Consider the following 17,955-nt stretch of genomic DNA (forward strand, 5'->3'; position numbering starts at 1 on the left):
TTTTCACCCTCATTTAATAGCTGTTTCTCAGTTGTGTGCCAGCATTATGCCCTTCACTTCACTTCATGAGAAGTATTTAAAAATGGCTGTGTGAAACATACTGTTCCATATTGCAGGGATATTGTTGAGGCCATTGTCTATTATATTAAAATATCCTCTCCTTGGAGAAATTTCTTCCATCTCAATTCTTGGAAATATTGTTTTTTCCAGCATACCTGACAAATGCTTTCTTCCAGGCACTTTGAGTCTTGATTCTGATCATGCTTTTCTCTTCATTTTGGCCAATGGGAATCTCAAAGGCAAATTCACAACTAAACTTTAATCATTGTGCAGACATCTTAGTGCACATGTCTGTGTCTAAAATTTACCCGTATTCTACTCTAGAAGAGTTGTTATTTTACCTTAATATGTTTGTCTGCAGTCCATAGCGATTAACTTTTGGAAAAAATATATGGTGTAAGTAAAACAAATGTAAATTTTCTGGAGTTTTACAGTAAATGTAAAATCAAATCTAATTCATTTCAGATCCCCAAGAGACTTTCTTCTTTTACTTATGATCTCTAGGACTGAAAATGACACTGTGGCTCATCTCCTAGAAGAAGGCAGTTTATCAGCAACACAGCATCTTGTGAGGGATCACATTTCTGTTTTACTGAAATGAGACTGTGAGCTGATTTTGACAATAGATATACTGATGCATTCCATCAGTGCATGCTCGTGTGTGTGTGTGTGAATAACAGAAGATTTTGAGATTCACCAGAAGATAAACAAAGAAAATGGGGACATTTTGCCTGGTTTCCCTCTCCTGCCTCTCCCTCCATAATTTTTTGGTCTTCCAGAGCTGAGTCACATTGACAAGTTCAATTCTCTCTAAAAGCACATCTCTTGCCCTTGCATTGCTGCTGATTCACGTACCTGAACTCTTTCTTTTGTGTGGAACATACTTTTACTTTTGAACTCTAACCTGTTCCTTCATTGCCCTTCCCAGCTTGGTTTTCTTCCTAGTTTTCTTCTGTTCTTCACAGCCTTCAACAGTGAGCAAAGTAACATCTGATGCTCTTGTTACACAGCTTTTTTTTTAGAGGCCATTACAAACTTACAGAGATAAAAATAACAATATGAAGGATGTATTGTGCAAATCTTTTTAAAAGCCTGCAAAACAGCAGAAAGAAATCAATTAGAATTGCCATGGCAACTACCAACAATTTTATATGCAAGAACGAAATAAAATAAGGAAAGTAACAAAATAGAAAATGCATAAACTGATTCAAATACCATGAAGTGTTTATGAAGTAAACACTGTAGAGTGAAGCTGCATGAAAATAGATTTCATTAAGGTAAATGAAACGTAGTTGAACTCTTCATTACAAATGAGCGAGGTATAGATCATGAAATAAACTATTATTGATGAACTCTTAATGATATAGTTTTTTAGTTAAAACAATTTTTGGAAAACAAGTTTAGCCAGATCAGAAGAGTAAATTAAAATGTATAAAGTACAATTAAGAATAACAGTTAAAATGTATAAAGTGCAATTAAGAATAACATTTTTTCTAAGCATATATTTATTTACTTCTAATAATACTTAAAGCTCATATATTAAATTTGAGAGCTAGAGGTAAATTAAAGAAGTGGGACAGGATATGTAACTAAAATACCTGATGGAAATTAGAAAAGAACAGAATTCTAGGACATGAGTGCTCTGGATTTCTGTCCTCACCTTCTAGAGTTAAGGTATCGACTTCCTCATCCTAAATCAGTGATTCTCAATCCTGCCTGCACGTAAAAATCACCTGCGTTATCCAGATCTATGTATCCCAATATTACAATGTCTGGAACTCATACCAAATCTATTACATTAGAATGTCTGAGGGTGTAATCTGGTCATTTGCATTTTTAAGGCTTTCACATGATTATATATGCAGCTAGTGTTGGGAACCAGGGCTGAATCTATACCTTAGCCTGCTTGCACTTTTACCTACTACCTACGGTATTACCAGGAAATTCAGTATCTCTCTGTTTGGATTCCTTTGTGTGGTAGGCAGAATAGAGGCCCTCCCAGTAGATGTGTTTCCTAAACCCTGGAACCTGTGAATATTAGGTTTCATGGCAAAGGAGAATTAAGGTTGCACATGGCATTAAGGTTGGCAACCAGCTGACCTAAAAATGGGAGAAATATCCAAGTGAGCTCAATATAATCACAAGGGTTCTTATGAGTGGAAGAGAGAGGCAGAAGAAAAAGAACCGGAGAGGCAGCAGTGTAAGGAGGACTCAGCCTCACTGCTGAAGGAAGGGGTCACCAGCTGAAGTATGTGGGCAGTCCTCAATTGCTGGAAACGGAAAGAAACAGATTCGCCTCTCGAGTCTCCAGAGGGATGTGGCCCTGACTACACCTCTATTTTAGCCCTACGAGACCCAGTTCAATCTTCAAACCTACAGAACTGTAAGATAATAAATTTGTATTGTTTTAAGCCAGTAAGTTTGTGGTAATTGGTTATAGCAGCAACATCTTTTCTCCATAATTTATCCATAAATTATCCCCAAAATCCTGGGTCTTATGTAGTCCAAAAACATCAGTACAACTTAAACATCGTGTTGCTACTGTGAATCTGCCCTTTGCGGTCCCATGGAAGATTCTTGGTCACTCTAAAATACTGCCTCACTATCCAGATTCCCATTCAGGCCTCTGCAGTCCTTTCAGAGATGTAGCTCCTTCCATTTTAATCTCAGCCAAAAGTTCCCTATAGTTTTTCTTCTTCAGCTTTTCCAATGGCCTCTCTTCCTTTCAGGAATCTATAGTCAGGATTTATATAACTTTCACTTTTCTAAGCTAAAGCGTAAGTTGCCTGATGATACCTCCTTTTCAGGGTGAAAGACAACTTGTTTCAAGAGGCAGCTTCTATGTTGCCTGTCCCCCGTAATTGCTAGGTACACTGGCCTTCTTACCATTACCACAGGGCCACGTGTCCTGCACCTACCTCCGGAAGCAGAGTTCACTTCAGTGGTGCCAGGACTTCCTCTTATCCCTTCTTCCCAAAACGTGAGTTCCAAAGTTGGTTATCTGGCATGTCCCTTCTCATATGGAGTCAAAAACACAAATCAATTCATCTCCAGGAGAGCATTCTATCATACGGGATCTCCCACTCCAACCTGAGAATCACGTAGGCTCACAATTAATGTGAGGAAACCACAGTTCAACTGTTCTTATTTTTCACAGGATCTTTTGGATCCTAAACAATGTTTATATGTCTGCCAGCCTGCGATGAGCTAGAGAGGTAGTGGAAGGACTATCAAAACTTAAGAAAGACATCACCACCATTGAAGACATTACTCAGAAAATAACACTGATGATTCCACTGTGCCATTGTGGCATCCTGTGTATGATGGTAATCTCAACTTTCGCCTAGTCACTACACTGGCGTTCATCTCCATCCATACCACCATTCAAAACTCTATGAAGAAACACTTGATATTCACTGTTAATGGCGACGTGCAAGACTATACCTGAAATTTCATTCTTCTTACCACTTTGCTTTCCTCTAGAGAGAAAGCACCAGGTGTACCTCTAATTCTGTTGTAACACAGGGATAGCTGTGTGTTTAAGTATAATGATGCTATTTTATTGTTGCCCCTACCCTGAAATAAAACATAACCAGTAAGGAATTCTTGAAAGCCTGTAAGTGGAAATAGCAGAGTGGACGTGTCGATATAGTATACGAGGAGAATCTGGTAGAAGGGCAGTGGGGTGGGAGGGGGGAATGGGAAAGAGGGAGAGAGCAAAATTATAAGCCAGACTGATTGAGTGCAAACTAGTGAAAGCGTGAAATTTATGTTTATTATTCCTTTCCTTTTAAGTTCCAGAATCAGGGATTTTGTTGTGGGTTGAAACTGTACTGGGTTATGGTATGTAAATTACATTTCAATAGAGCAGTTAATTTTTCAAAAGGCACTGGGTACCTGTTTCAGCTTTAGATCCAGTGTTTCCTGTAGGTTGACAGGTGTCCTGGAATCCCAATCCAATTTCAGGAGAAAGAGGCAGCTTAATGAGACTGGAGGAGTGGATGCATTCTGTTCTTTATTCCTGTCACTTCAGCCAAGTGATATGCACTACTGTTTAATTTAATCCACTGTCTCCTAGAACAGGCAAAGCTTATTTAATGTCATGCAAAGTGTTTACCAATGCAAGAATCAGCTTCAAAAGTGAATATTTTAAAGTCCCTAATGGGACCTGCTTAGAACTAAAGGTTACGAAGGAAAGCATTTTATTTTGATTTTCTCTTCAATATTGAGGGGGCTAATAAAGGTAAATGTTGTGATGCAAATAAATTAGAATCCTGAGTGTCTTTGTAAAGCCAGCAGAAAACATGGAGTCCTTGTGGGGAAAATTACGCAAGTAGGTTATGAGCTCTGGAGTACTCTAAATGAATAAATAGTGTGCTGGGGAGACTGTATACACGTAATACATGTTGGGAAGTTCAACATATGTTCTGTATAATGATTGGTAAATATATAAGACTCTAACAATAACAGCAACAACAACTCAAAGAGAAACATATACACGTGCCTTCCTAAAGTTAGCAGATTAAAAACATAAGTCTAATTGTTCTTTTTTTTTTTCTTTTTTGTGGTTTTTATGTTGACATCAAGAAAATACATCGCAGTGATTTTTGTCCTACTCAGGCCTCAGTTTGGGGGCCAGCTCTACCACAAACCAGCTTTTTGAACTTTTTGAACTTTTTGACCCTGGGTAAGTTATTTTATCTCTCTCAATCCCTGTTTTCTTATAAGTTTTAAAGTATGAATTACAAAATACCATGAGTAGTTATTGGGAAGAAATAATATATGCAATAAAATTATGAATAAAAAAATACCATGAGTAGTTATTGGGAAGAAATAATGTATGCAAGGTACCTTGTACATAACTGGTGCTTATTAAATGTCAGTTTCCTCCCTTCCCTTTAATAAGCCTGGTATGCCTAGTAACAACTGGAAATCAGTCTTTGGTAAAAATATGAAAGGAACAGAGAGGAATGAAAGAATTTGAATGGGCCAGGAATGTAAAAGATGGTAAACTTTCCTTAAATTGTGGGGCAATCATAAATTGATTTTTCTCAATATCCTTCCATTGTAGCTAATAAATTCCTTTTCATATTTGTATTTAGAGATACAGAATATCCCAGAAAAGAAAACAGGACCAAATTAAGTGCATTTAAGACCATCTTGAGAAGGCTTGCCATTCAGAAAAGCAAAATAAGTAAAACCCTAAAGCAGTGATGTTTGAAGTGTGGAACATAAAATCAATATAATGGTCTCAAACAGCATTTTAAAAAGTTAAATAGAGTAGAATGGAACATTTCAGAGTGCACCAAATTGAATAAGGGTAAGCTTTATTCCATGAAGCTATTATTTCAGATACACACATATATCAGGCATGTGTGTGTATCAGATCACAATGTAAAAAGTATTTCTTACTGTGGGTTGTGGTAAGGAAAAAAAAATATTTAAAAGCCACTGTTCAAAAGGGAAAGAAACAGCTATGTTGCTTTTCAATAAATTAGATTCTATCTTGGCCTTGTTCAAATAAATGGTGTCATCGCTTTTAGGGGATGTAGACTTCTATCTCAAGATTCTTGTCCTTGAGTCATCTCCAAACGATTCACATTATTTCAGATCATGATGTACTTTTATCAATATTTCCATACATTTCATCAGGAAAATATATAAGAAACATTATCAAGACGAAGTAAGAAAAAATATAAAAGGATATTTTTATTTGCTTCAGATTCCTGATAGCTCCTCCGAAAGATAGTAACAAAAAAATATTATGAGACAGGAAATACCAGATAAACTCACTCTGCTTTTTTCTAAAGAATGTTTTCCACTGGGCACGTTGGCTCACACCTGTAATTCCAGCATTTGGTGAGGGTGAGCCAGGTGGATCACAAGGTCAGGAGTTCAAGACCAGCCTGGCAAAGATGGTGAAACCCCGTCTGTACTAAAAATAGAAAAATTAGCCGGGCGTGGTGCACCTGTAATCCCAGCTACTCTGGAGGCTGAGGCAGAGAATTGCTTGAACCCGGGGGCAGAGGTTACAGTGAGCCGAGATCGCGCCACTGTACTCCAGCATGGGTGACAGAGCAAGACTCTGCCTCAAAAAAAAAAAAAAAAAAAAAAAAAAAAGAATGTTTTCCTAAGTCATCCAATAGCCATATGGTCATCCAATAGCCATATCCAATAGCCACATCAATGAAAACATTTAAGTGCATAGATAGATGTAAGATATTGCAAAGGAATTGACTCAGAAAGAGATTGTTCTTGGTTAAAAAAGAAAACAAAACAATTGGGTTATATAGGAGCTAATGCTTAATTAACTCCTATTCTGGGCCTAATATTCCATCAAGTGTTGTAACATAATTATTTTATTTAGTCCTTAAGCAAAGGCAGGTAGTAGATATTCCCACTTTACAGGTGAGAAAAATGAGCCTCTGATTGGTTACTACCCCAAGGGACCCACAATCCTGAACCACATCTGTCTGCCTAATTCCAAGCTGGCATGTGTCTGCTCCACTTTTTCTTGAAGCACCTGTCCTTCAAGTCCTGCTCCTTGTTTTCCTGCCTTTTTGCTCCGTGGAAACCATCCCTTCACTCCTGTTAGTACTTCATGCTTTCTTCCCATCAGAACTTATTTTCCATATTAAGTTATTTATATCAAAATGCAGGTAATGACATTGCTTTGCCTCATATTTGTAATAAGTATCAAACCTTCGGCTAAAGAGACTCCTCCAAGGTGGAATTTCAAACATCAGGGAAAAGGTCAAGGAAATTTTAGGGATGGGAGGTGGGGGAAGAAGAAAGGGAAAGGAGTATTTTATGATGCTCTTATATCTTACCATTGCAACGTTGTTCATTGCATAAAAAGTTGTCCAAATTCTAATCCCCCTTCAGGACCCCCATGACTCTCCTGTGTGGTTTGCATTCCATATCTGTACAAGTCCAGTCTGCTTTGCTTACATGCTGGGTTTTTCTTGTTTAAAACTAAAACAAATTACAGTTAAGTAGGGCACTAAAATGTTTTTTAAACTATCAGTTTGGCAGAGACGTCATTTTCTTCTGCCTCTGTAATTCCATTCTGTACACCCTCAATGAATGCACACACAAAAAGTGACTGGCAGATAGAATTTAGAATCCATGAAAAGAAGTAACCATTGTCTCCCTTCTATCAGAGCTCAGGTTCTTTATTGTAAAGTTGCTGTTTGGTCCTTAGATTTTCAGGCCACAGAAGCCCAGTTCTACCCACAAATAAAGGTACTAGGGCCCTCCTTCACCTCACCAGATGTCAGGATTCTCTTTTGGTCTTAGTGGTTCTGGTTGCTCCTTAAAGGGTAGCCACATGGTGATGACTTATTAAAGATGGTTGGATGAGACAGGCATTGAGTGCAGACTGGGCGAATTCCCATACAATTAAAGTCATGTCAGTATCAGCACAGGCATCTGAGTGTAGGTTTATAACATTTGCACTAATGCAAAGTCATGAAGACAATCTCCTGTATTATCATCTGGAAACAATGTTGTCTTGCCTTTCACATTTAGGTCCATAATTTGTCTGTAATAATTAACTTACTTATGTTGTGAGGAAGAGGTAAAATTTCATTCTTTTTTTTCCGTTGAATATCTCTTTGATCCAGTTCCTTCTATTGAAAAGACTATCTTTTCCCTTCCTTCCTACATTGCCTCTTTTATCCAAATTCAAGTGTCCAGATATATGTGTGTCTGTTCATTCACTCCCTGTGTCCTGCTCTCATTCTGTTTGTCTAGCCTTATGCCAGTGCCATACTCATTGGATATCATATAGAACGAATCCCCTGACTTTGTTATGCATCTTTAAGAAAATCTTCGCTATTTTTAGCCTTTTATATTTAAAAATAAAATTTTAGAATCAGCTTATCTAGTTCCATTAACCAATCTGTTGAGATTTTCATTGAGATTCCATTGAATCTATATATAAATTTTGAAAGAATTATAATTTGAATAATTACATTTTCAGTTTCCAATATATATGTTCATAGGATACTTCTCCAGTTACCCAATATGTAGTTTTTTTTAATCCCTCACCCCTCTCCCAACCTTCCCCTCCAAGGCCTCAAAGTCCATTGCATCATTCTTACGCCTTTGTGTTCTCTTAACTTAGCTCCCATCTATAAGTGAGAACATGAGATCTTTGTTTTCCATTCCTGAGTTACTTCACTTAGAATAATAGCCTCCAACTCCACCCAAATTGCTGCAAAAGACATTTCTCTCCTTTTTATTGCTGAATAGTATTCCATGGTGTATATATATCACATTTTCTTTACCCACTCATTAGTTGATGGGCACTTACCCAATCCTTTATTTTCTTTCTTGCTTTGCTACACCAGCAAGTTATGTTAAAAAGCATAATGTTGAAAAGAGAGTATATTTGCCCTCTTACTGATCATAGAGGAAACACTTTCAACTGTTTATTCTAAGAATGTTATAAGGATTTCTTTTCTTTCTGCATCTTTTTTTTAACAAATTTTTATTATGAATCAATGTTAAATTTGATGATATTGTATCTTATATTCCCGGGAAGATATAACCTGGTCATAATGCTTTCTTATATTTTATTTAAAACTTTTGCATCTATATTCATGAATGAAAATGGCTGGTAGCTTTTCCTTCTGTTATTGCATTTGTTAGCATTTCTTATCAAGATTATGCTAGTCTTACAAAGTGATTTTAGGACTGCACCCACTTTTTAAAGTTTTTAAACCTGTAATAATTTCTTCCTTAAAGTTGATAGAACTTACCATTGAAACCATCTGGGTGGGTTTAGAGTTCTATTTGTGGAGAGGATTTTAATCATTGAGTCAATTTTATGGGCCTATTCACAGTCTCCATTTCTTAAATAAGTTAATTTGCCTAAGAATTTCTCCATTTCATCTAAATGTTTAAATTTGTTGACATAAACTCACTCATAGCATCCTCTTTTCATCTTTTTAGTATCTGTAGAATCTGTAGCAATATCCTTTTTTTCATTCTTCATATTGATTAATGGGCCTTCTTTCTCTTTTTCTGGATCAATTCTGCCAAGGTTTTGTCTGTTCTATCAACTTTTCCAAGAAACTAACTTTTGGCTTTGCTGATCCTCTCTATTGTATGCTTATTTTATTTTTTTAACGTCTGCCCAAATCATTATTCATTTTTATTTCTAATTTCTCTGGGGTTGGTTTGCTGTTCTTTAGTAATATCTTTACAAGGATGCTTAGATCATTGATTTTTTTGCCTTTCTTCTTCTCTAACATAATTAAGTACAGTACTGCATTAGCTGCTGTCCACAAGCTTTGATTTGTTGTATTTTTATCACTATTTAGTTCAAATTATTTCTAATCTCTATTGTGATTTCTTCTTTTACCCATTAGTTATTTAGAAGTATATTTCTTCATTTCCAAATTAGTTTTTATTAATATCTAGTATAACTTCATTGGATTAGAAAACATATTCTACTGAGAATTTTGTGACTGTGCATGCTTGAAAAGAATAAGTTTTCTGCAGCTGTGTCTATTAGGTCAATTTTGTTAATCATGTTATTTAAATCTTGTATGTTCCTTCTTTTTTGTTTTATTTTTCTATAAGTTACTGAGTCATAATAAAAATGTCTCACTATGATTATGGATTTGTCTATTTTTCATTTAATTATGTCAATGTTTCTCTCACATATTTTGAGGCCTTGTAATTAGGTGTGTGCAAATTTTAAATCCTCATGGTAAATAGGACATTTTATCATTATGTAGAGATGTATTTATCTATAGAGTTTATTATACTGTCTTTATTACATAAAAAGAGTATATTAGTATAGCTATAGCTGATTTCTTTGGGTTGGTGTTTAAAGGATTCTTTTTTTCTGTTTATTCTCAAATTTTCTATATCCTTTTATTTTAGATAAGTTTTTATAAACAGTACATAATTGCATTTTCTTTTGTTTTCAATCCAATTTGCACATTTTGCTTTCAAATTGAGTTTTTGATCCTTTTATATTCAATGTAATTACTGATATATTTGAGTTAAATTTATCATCTTATTTTGTGCTACTTATCCCAATTGTTCTATTTGGATTTTTTTGTCATTCCAATTTTTGTCTGTACTATCTTCACAGTTGTAATTTTTCAATTTTTTAAAGTAATTTAACTACAAGTAACAACTTTTTTTTTTTTTTTTTGTATCAAACTTCGGTGTTAATTGAAAACCCTTCCATTGCTCGCTGGCTTCCTTTGTTACTATTGAGAAGTCAGTTCTCAGTCTAACTGTTCTTCCTTTGAAAGTAACTGCTTCTTTTCTGATGCTTTAAGATTTTTGTCTCTGTCTATTGTTGTCTCAAGTTTTGCTACAATGTCTGCGTGTGAGTTTCTTATAATTTATTTTGCTTAGGATGTATGGAGATTCTTAAAGTTGTAGATTGATACCGTTTTTACTTTCGAAAAATTCAGAGCTGTTATTTCTTCCAATTTTATATCTGTCCCATTCCCTTCATACTTTCTGGGCTACAACTTGTCACTGACCACTTAGGCCTCTTATCCACTCTTTTCCAATTCTTCCCTTTTATTTCTGTGTGCTGCATTCTGGAGGATGTTTTCTTCTTGTCTTCCATTAAAATTTTTTTTTATTTAGCTACATTTCATTTGCTCTTAAGCCCATCTTAATTTTGAGTATTATATTTTTGGATTTTTTTCTTAATATGTCACATTAAATTTTAGAGTTTCCTTTTCACTGATGTTTTTAAGCCTGGAATTTATTTCATAAATGTAAAAAGCATAGTCATTTTGTGAACCATATCCGATCATTTCAATAATTCATGTTTTGGAGGCTTTTTTTGTTGCTTCTCTGTCTTCTGTTACTCATTCAGTGATCTTGTTGCCTTGTAAACCCTTATTTTTCATTACATGATGGAAATTATGTTTTATAAGTCATATGGAGGAAGTGTTGAGGCCTGTTACGATGATGTCTTTCTCTTGAGAGGATATTCATTTGCTCCTGCAAATAGCAGTGTGTGTTATCATTTCAGAAATATCTTAATATAATGTCAGAGTTGAAGTTTACTTGTACTGTTAAATGATGCAAAACTGACTACAATTCTATGCAAGGGCTGGTTTCCTAGCAGCTACTCCTCATATTGAGAGTGTGGCCTTTCAGATTCTCAGCTCAAAGGGGGCTTGAGTTATTAAATCCCTATTCCTGAATCCCTATTCCTGGCAGGTTTTAGTTTCTGATTTCTGTTTGTCCGGCTCTGAGGAATCATCAAAAAATACAGTTTAGCTTTGCAGCTGCTTCCCCAGACGTGGCAGAAGCCCGCAGGGGGGGGTGGAAAAAAGTGATTTTATGGCTGGGTTTATTTCTCTAGTTTCTTGTCTTTTCCTAGATTTTGACTTTAAACTTCCTCACTATCTTAGAAGTCTTTGATGCTTTCAAGTAAGTGCTTTTTGTACTTCATCCAATCTTTTTGGTTGTCCTCAGCAAGGGGATTGGTCCAAAATACCATGTTAGCCTTATAGAAGGTAGAAAGCAATACGATATTATGTCAAGATACATAATTTAGATAGGCTATTTAGAGTCTCTACGATATTATTTAAAATAAAATATGTATTATTATATAAATAGGTAATCATCAAAATAGCTAAAAAGAAAGAGATGGTCAGATGCGGTGGCTCACGCCTATAATCCCAGCACTTTGGGAGGCTGAGGCAGCTGATCACGAGATCAGGAGATCAAGACTATCCTGGCCAACACGGTGAAACCCCATCTCTACTAAAAATACAAAAATTAGCCAGGTGTGGTGGCGTGCCTATAATTCCAGCTATTCGGGAAGCTGATGCAGGAGAATCACTTGAACCCGGGAGGCGGAAATTGCAGTGAGCTGAGATCACACCACTGCACTCCAGCCTGGCGACAGAGCGAGATTCCATCTCAAAAAGGAGAAAAAAAATAAAGAAAGAGATTTGGATTCTACTAGTGGTTTCCTATAGGGATCAGTATCGAGTGTGAGAAAGGTTACAGCAGATGACTGTCATTTCCATGATACACCCCACGTCCTAGTTGAACTTTCAGTCATGCTGTATGTGTGGCCGAGGTCAGGGAATATCCCCAGTACCTATTCTCCCCTTTTCCTTTTAGTCATAGAGGGCAATGCAGGTACAGACTCTATTTTCTAGCCTTTTGGAAAGGTGTGGCCAGCTAGGTAGCAGCTCAGTTTGCCCAAAGGGTATGATTATTAATGAAACTTCCTTAAGGTCCCTTCTTTAAGAATAAAACCATTTAATCCAGACTTTCCCTTTTCCCACCTTCCGGAATTGAGACATCAAGAAGAAACAGCTTCAGTCAATGCAGACAAACACCCTAGGAGATGGCAGAATAACAAGACAGAAAGAACTCTGGGTCATGAATGACTTGTAGTTTGTATGCTCTGGACTACACACATTCCTCTAGCTGTTACATGAGAGAAAAATATGCTTCTGTTATATTTAAGCCGCTGTATTTAGATCTCTTTGTTATAGCAGCTTAGCTAGCTAAAATAACATAGACGTAGTTGGGTAAAAATTTAAAAGTAAAGTATTTTATAAAAAGAATATGGTGCCAGAAAATGTGAGTTTGATCTCTATGAAATGATGATATTAGGGAAAGAGGGAAAGAGGGAGTATATGACAGTATTTTTCATGGAGACTGGGTCAATGTACAGCTATATGTATTAACCAAAATAAAGAAAAGTGATAGCCCTGGGAACTATACAAAGAAAACAGGGTAAAGAGAGTGAAAAGTCAACAAGCCATATTGGGAGTGGAAGCAAAGTGTGGAACTATGATGTGAAACTCCTGGTTAGTGACGAAACTTCTCTTAATTAACTGACATCAGTCTTGTACGAGTGAGGAGACACTGCATACCTGTGGTCTTCTTAATTGGTAAGTTATTTATACAGATCATAATCTGTAGACAAATAATTAGAGGACACAGTCTAATAATAATAACAATTGGTATTGTTGAGCAATTATTATGTGCCAAATACTGTACTATGTACTTTATTATCCCAGTAACACTCACAATATTACAATATAGGTACCATTATTATCCCTACTGACAAAAAGTTCTATGATTTGCCAAAGTAAAGCATCTGATGTGTGACACAGCTGGCATTCAAATGCAGGATGTTTGATGCCAAAATCTTTAGAGTTAACAATAATGAAATATGGTAACAGTTTTGGGGACTCTAAAGAGCTAAGAATGTCAGATGTGGAAGAAGACACTGTGAGGAAGGGAATTAAAAGGAAGACAAGGGTCAGAGTGCCAGGGTATAGTCTTGGGAACAGAACCCCTAGGGCTAGTGGAAGCAGGCGCACCCTTGGCAGAGGACAAGAGTGTTTCCACCCTGTGTGTGTTCTGAACCCATTTGAGCAGAGATCCACCAAACATCGTCAGGGATGGAAGACTGGTGTTCACACTCTCACAATCAGGGCAGCTAGAATTTCTGCTGGAAATGGGGGTGCTGAAAGTCACAAAGCCAGCTGACAGCAGCAGCAGCAGCAGCAACAGTGATAACAGCAGTGGCAGAACATGCATGATGTGATAGTTAAGACCTCAGGGAGAATGAGGAATCCTGCAAAAGCCAGAGAAAGAAATGGGCTAGAGGCTGGGTGGAGGGGCCTTTAGAGAACAGTCAGACGAGAGAGTCTGAGGAGGACAGAGCAGGTTGGCAGCATTCTCTATCTTCAGAGAAACAGAAATAATGATGGCGATGAAAACCGTGGCAGGCGGAGGACTGGAGAGGCAGCCTAGAGAGAGGAAAGCAGGCTTGGCAGGAACTTGGCTTCTTACCTACCTGGGGAAAAAGTTTTGTGTCATTTTTTTTCTTTTTCTTGTGGGACATGAGAAAATAATCAGCCTCTCTGGAGGTCTTTTACTTGAGTGTCTATCTCTTGGACTGTCATTTTACTTGGTGTGCAGTGTATGGAACAAAGGCAGAATAGAAGTCCTTCATAGGCTGATGCCTCATTATAAATATGAGTTAGCCAAGGCATTTAATTTTCCACTTTATGCAATTAAACACTGCATCCTATGCAGGGGTTAGATTGAACATTAAGCTATTTGTACAGGATTTGAAAGAATGAAGTCCATGGCTGAGCTCCACCTGTGACTTGCCCTATGATTTAAAGTAGCTTCCTTATCTCTGAGGCAAAGGGGTTGGGCTAGATCACTTCTAAAATCCTCTTGGTTTTCTGATTTTGTTTTGCCTTACTTAGGGAGATCTGCAAAAGACTACCTGGAGCACTTGCCTAAGATTGTAGGTCAGATTTTTCACCACTGCCCCTCTATAGAGACACGTGTGTGTATGCATGTGCGCGTGTGTGCGCACATATACAACCACCCATAAGCTATAACGTATGCCACATCAAAATTAGCAAAATGACCTATTTTGCTAAAATGCTAAGTATTTGTCAGTGTTTCACAACCTTTTGTATATCACAGCAGACATCGAAATTGATAATATTTGTATAGTCATGGCAAAGGCTAAGGGGCACATAATCCCAGTGTACTTGTAAAATTCATTCCCGTCCTATCACTGCGAACCAATCTCACCTGTTAGGCAGGTTGATATTTCTGACTACATTAGAATCACCTGGAGAGTTGTTGTTGTTGTTTTTTTTTTTTTAAATAAATAATGCTTAGGCTTTGCCCCAGAGCAAGTGAATCCAAACAGCTTTGCTGGTAGCGGTGGGGGTTGGGGAAAGGTGCCCTGGCATTAGAACTTTTAAGTTCTTAGGATATTCTAATCATAATAGTTTGAGAATCATTGCATAAGCACCAAAAAAGCAGGGAATATATCTTATGACCCACATATAGTGAGTGCTTAATGCTTAACAAGCACTCAATAAGTAGGTGCTGAATTAATTACTACATGTCCTGGACAGTATAGCCAGGGACAGTCCTAGATCAAGTTGAAAAGCTAATAACATTTTGCTAGTTCCATATTCCCAAGAGGGTCATCTCTAGTCATCATTAAGTACTCCCTCAGCTTTCTCTCCTTCCCTTATCCCAGATTTGTGCTATTTCCCAACTGTCTGGTAATTATCACTAAATTCATCACAAGATGTTAGCAACCAAGAATTGTCTTCACTTCCAAGTCTCATTAAATTTCCCCAAATAGGAATAGAGGTTCAAGAAGGCTGTCTAGAGACATTGAACACAGGCCCTTTCAGAAGAAGAACCAAAACTGTGACTAGATAATCACACCTCAAATAGAACATCAAAAGAGAATACTGGCATTTGACAGAGAAGTCACAGGAAATGCCTAAGACACAGAAGGAGTAGGAAGCAAGCAGTCAGGCCTGCTGAGATCACCTGGGAGATGGGCGGAGCTCCCTATTGTGGGGAAAGGGTAAATGAGAGATCCTCAGCAGTCCGTATCTCCACCATGGATTGCTGCGCTTCTAACCCATGGGAGAGCTCCTCCACCCACATGAACTTGGAGACTAGTGTGGGCAGTGATTTGCACCCTTTTGCAAGGACACTGCACCAGACTCATGCTGGGTCACGCACAACCCCGAGACCTAAGTAGCTACACCATGGCACCATTGTGAAAGCATCCTGTCACCGAATTCCATCCTACCTTGAGGAGCACAGCCCCCACATTTCCACATTTTGGGACCCCCAAGTGACATCCCCCAGTATCCACCCGGAGGACTGCTGTGGCACAGTGCTTGCTGACCCAAAGGTGTTGCAGGGTTTCCAGTATGCTAGCCCACATGGAATACTACTCCCCAGGAAAAGGACAATATAGCAAACCAAGGAGATGGACCCTGGAACAAAGGAAACCAGAGTATGCACTTTCCAGACCCTGAGAGCTTCCTGCATTGGGCTGTGAGGACAAAATTTGGAGAGTGTAATCCCTTCTCTGACTCTGCATGTTGCTCCAGCAGTTGCTGCAACCAAACTCAGGTGGGCAAGCCTGAGAGCTGACTGTCTGGGACTGGGGGCCACAACTCTCCCACAACTGGCAGAGTGGCCTCTGTACTCAGGCTTGTACACAGAGAGTGGGACCCCTTCTTCTCTGCACACCACTGCAGCCACAGGTGCTGTTGGTGCCACTGGGAACTGGGACAGGCAAGCCAGTGGGTTGCTTGTCTGAGGCTGTGAGTGGCTACTGCACCCCTCACTGGTGGTGTGGCCCCAACTCTTAGGCTCACATATGGAAGGAGGAATCCCTTCCCCTCTCTGCATGGCTCTGTGGTCACTGCTGCTGCCAAAGGCAGGCAAGCCTGAGAGCTGCATGTCTGGGGCTATGAGTGGCAACCCCAACCCTGCTGGCAGCAAGGTCTCTGTGCTCAGGCCCACACACAGAGGTTGTGGTCCCTCCCTGACTCCACTCAACACTGCAGTCACTGCTGTAGCCAGGAGCCAAAGCAAATGCTACCCAGAACCTGAGAGCTCCCTATTTAGGGGTGTGGGTGCCAATCCTGCCCACACCAGGAGCAAGGCCTCTGTGCTATAGTGCATGTTCTGAATACAGGCTCCCCCCACACACCAATGCAGCCACTGCTGCTACCAGAGATGAAGTGTACACTCCCTAGAGCCTTAGAGCTGCCTGCAGGAGATTGCTAACAGTGACCTCACCCATACCAACAGCAGGACCACTGTGCTCTAGCGTGAGCTCTGAGGTCAGTTTACCCAGACCCCCACAGCAGATCTCCCTACCCTGCCTACTATAGCCTACACCCCTACACACCATCTGAGACCTGAGGTCAGACCCATCTAGTGTGGCACTTCCTCCTATCCCAGTCCCCAGAGCCCAAGTATGCTGCCTTAGGACTTGGGGATCACTACACCCATTCCACCACCTCTGGCATCTGTGCAGTCCCTTCAGGAACCTGAAGATGGGCCCACCCAGCCTGACACCAACACCACTGCCAGCACCCACCCACATGCACTACCTAGGAGCCTGGGGACTGTCCTGCCCAGCCCATCGAGCCATCACCAATACAAATACACACTTCTCAGGACCCAGAGGGTCATCTGCCACTACTAACTGCCATTGCACACACCATACTTTCTTCCCAGGGACTGAAGAGCCTGCCCACATGCCCAACCCATTGCTGCCAATACTAGCATCTGAACAAGCCACCCTGGAGGCCCAACAATCAGCCTGCCTGGACCTGCTGACACTGGTGACAGTGTACACCATCCTGAGGTCCAAGAACAGGGACGCTTGGCCCTCCACTGCCACCACTGGAGGGTGAAGAGTGGCCCATCTGGCATCTCTGTTTCCAGCAAAAGTTCGTCAGAGCCTCCACTAATAACCATACCCTAAGCCACCAAGGAAATCACGAATACCACTGATGTTGTTTACAGCCAAAGAAATTGTACGGACAGACTACACTACAGTATGCACCCAAAATAAAAGCCAAAGGGCCATACCTGACCAACATCATTAATGCATCTTCAAAAAAATTTCTCTCCTATGAAAGCAAATACAAAAAATTGGAAGAAGTGACAATAATAGCAAATATGAAGGTATCAATGTAAAAACACAGGAAACTTATAAAAGTAAGGAAATATGACACCTCTAAAGGAATCCAGTAATTCTCCAGTAACAGATCTCAATAAAAAAAATTCACAAAATCGCAGAAAAGGAATTCAAAATTTTGACAGTAAAGAAGCTCAGTGAGATACAAGAGAATTCCAAGGAACAATACAAAGAAATTAGAAAAACAATTCAGGATATGAATACAAAATTTACCAAAGAAATAGATATCATTAAAAAGAACTAAATAGAAATTCTAAAACTGAAGAATTCATTAAATTAAATACAAAATATATTTGAAAACTACCACAATAGACTAGATCAAGCAAAAGAAAGAATCTCAGAACTTGAAGACAGGTCTTTTGAAATAACTCAGT

General features: G+C 38.8%; 1 long non-coding RNA gene across 1 annotated transcript in view; it reads right to left on the minus strand.

Annotated features, from left to right (window-relative positions):
- LOC131381996 (uncharacterized) overlaps positions 1-17,955 on the minus strand; it is a 132,939-nt gene that overhangs the window by 16,037 nt on the left and 98,947 nt on the right. Inside the window, exons 5-7 of the long non-coding RNA XR_009211124.1 lie at positions 3,958-4,134; positions 2,979-3,150; positions 916-1,152 (exon numbers count right to left, since the gene is read on the minus strand). This is a non-coding gene — a long non-coding RNA (uncharacterized LOC131381996). The remainder of the gene's footprint in view (positions 1-915; positions 1,153-2,978; positions 3,151-3,957; positions 4,135-17,955) is intronic.

This window comes from Hylobates moloch, unplaced genomic scaffold, assembly GCF_009828535.3.
Source record: "Hylobates moloch isolate HMO894 unplaced genomic scaffold, HMol_V3 SCAFFOLD_19, whole genome shotgun sequence".
In the NCBI taxonomy this organism is placed as follows: domain Eukaryota; kingdom Metazoa; phylum Chordata; class Mammalia; order Primates; family Hylobatidae; genus Hylobates; species Hylobates moloch.